Below are 2,281 nucleotides of genomic sequence, written 5' to 3'. Positions count from 1 at the left end.
GCTCTTGCTCCCAGCATCAGGAATGTACAAATGTCTTTATTCAAAAATGCAAAATAAATTATCTGTAGGCATGGGCAATGACAGCAGTAAACCATTATATATTGTCAAAGGAAACCAGTAACTGACGGTTACAGTGATCAGCCAGCCTTTTTCTTCAGGTGACTTCTCTGAAGTTATTGGTGAGGAACCTGCCTTGAGCTTCCTGTCACAGTTCATTGATAAGGGCAAAGCGCTATTCTAGTAGTTAGAACATGTCCCCTCGCATATCCCTCCCATTTCACCCATTTCACCCATTCCAGGGTCCTTCTCTTCTTTAGGAATTTCTGCCTCTACAGCTTTGGCTGTAGTTAGCAAGGAGGCCACCCCAGCAGCAGCCAGTAAGTCAGTTCTTACAACCATTGTTGGATCAATGATTCCCTTTTCCACTATGGTCACAAAATCTCCAAGCATAGTGCCATAACCAACTGTGAGGAACTCTGCAGAGTTTTTTCAACTATCAAAGATCTTTCAACAACTGCATTCTTAGCAATTGTCATTGCAGGAATTTTGAGGACTTTTAAAATAATTTCTATACCTATTTTCTAATCTTCATTAGCAGGGTTTAATGAATTCAAGGCTGGGATGCACCGAAGCAGAGCACACCCCCCTCCTAGAGCAATGCCTTCTTCAACAGCTGCTCTTGTAGCACTGAGAGCACTTGTAACCATCTTTCTTCTCAGTCACTTCAACATTACTTTTCCCTCCAACCTTCAACAGAGCTACTTCATCTGAAAGTTTAACAATTCGCTCGTTGAGGTTTTCCTTTTAATATTCACTAGTTGTGATGCCCATCTGCTCAGTAATTTCTTGAATATGTTTTTCAACGTGAGCTTGGTCACCTTTTCCTTTCAAAAGCATGGGATCATCTTTGGTGACAATGACCTCTCCAACTTTTCCTAAGTCATGAGCTTGAACATCTTCAAGATTTAGATTCAACCCCTCTTCTCCAAACATTGCACCACCAGTAGCAATAGCCATATCTTTAAGCTGGTTCTTCCTGTTGTCCCCAAACCCTGGAGCTTTGACTGCTACAACCTGAAGACCAACTTTTAGCCTGTTCAAACCAGTGTACGTAGAGCTTCTCCATCAACGTCTTCAGCCATTATGACCAAGGACTTCCCATTAACATCAGCAATTTCAAGAGCAGATACAATGGACCGAACACTAGAAACTTTCTTTTCATTCAACAAGACATAGGCATCTTGGAATTCACAGTTTTGGCCTTTTGGTGTATTAATAAAATATAGGGAAATATACCCTCTATCAAACTTCATGTCTTCAGTAATTTCTAGATCATCCTTCAGGGTTTTTTTCTTTCCTTCACTGTGATGACACCATTTCTTCCAACATTTTTCATTGCATCAGAAATGATGTTCCCAATGTCTTTGTCTCCATTTGCAGAAATTGTAACAACCTGAGCAATTTCTTCAGGGGTTATCACAGGTTTAGATTATTTCTTAAGTTCAGCAATTGCAGCATTGGCAGCCAACATCTCACCTCTCTGGATTTCCACTGGATTAGCCCCTTTGCTTGTCTTCTCAAAGCAGTGACAGTGGTGGTGCCATCCCCAGCCTCTTCCTTTGTGTTATTGGCAACATCACGAACAAGTTTAGAGCCAATATTTTTGTATTTATCCTTTAAATCAATTGACTTTGTGACAGTGACCCCATCTTTTGTTACTTTGGGACTTTCCCAACTTTGTTTAATAATCACTGTTATTCCCTTTGGTCCCACTGTAACAGCTAAAGTATCAGCTAAAAGGTCTACACTTTGAAGCATTAAGACTCGAGGATTCGAACCAAATTTTACATCTTTGGCATAGGCCAGAGTGAGATGAGGAGCCAGTGCCCGGGACACTGGTCACATCTGGTGAAGGACTGTGGGTAGTGGAAGCATTTCTGTGGGGTGTCGGCAGGAGAGCACAAGGTGAGGCAGGCCATCTTCAGTGAGTCTACTGTAAGAATCTTATATAACACTATTTCCCAACAGTTCCATCTCTAGAGATCACAGGACTAAACTTTCCCCTCTTGAAATCTTACACTGGGGATTGCATTTCAATTTATAGGGTTCAGGCTGTATACTAAAAGCCATAGCAGCTTTCTCTTGTGTTCCATCAATATTTGTCATTATCTTTCAGTCAGCCCTACTGTCTTTATTACTGTTTCTATAGAACAAGTCTTAATATTGAATATTAATCTGATTCTGCAACAAACTAACACAGATTTGGCATCTAGAAACCACA

At 40.8% G+C, this 2,281-nt stretch overlaps 1 pseudogene; it reads right to left on the bottom strand.

The window, feature by feature from the left end:
• Window positions 1-237: 237 nt before the first annotated feature.
• LOC110325146 lies at window positions 238-1,935 on the bottom strand (annotated as a pseudogene).
• Window positions 1,936-2,281: the final 346 nt, after the last annotated feature.

This window comes from Mus pahari, chromosome 8 (assembly GCF_900095145.1).
Source record: "Mus pahari chromosome 8, PAHARI_EIJ_v1.1, whole genome shotgun sequence".
In the NCBI taxonomy this organism is placed as follows: Eukaryota; Metazoa; Chordata; class Mammalia; order Rodentia; family Muridae; genus Mus; species Mus pahari.
Note: the sequence above shows the minus strand (reverse complement) of the source record. Positions and strands in the feature narration are given on the sequence as shown.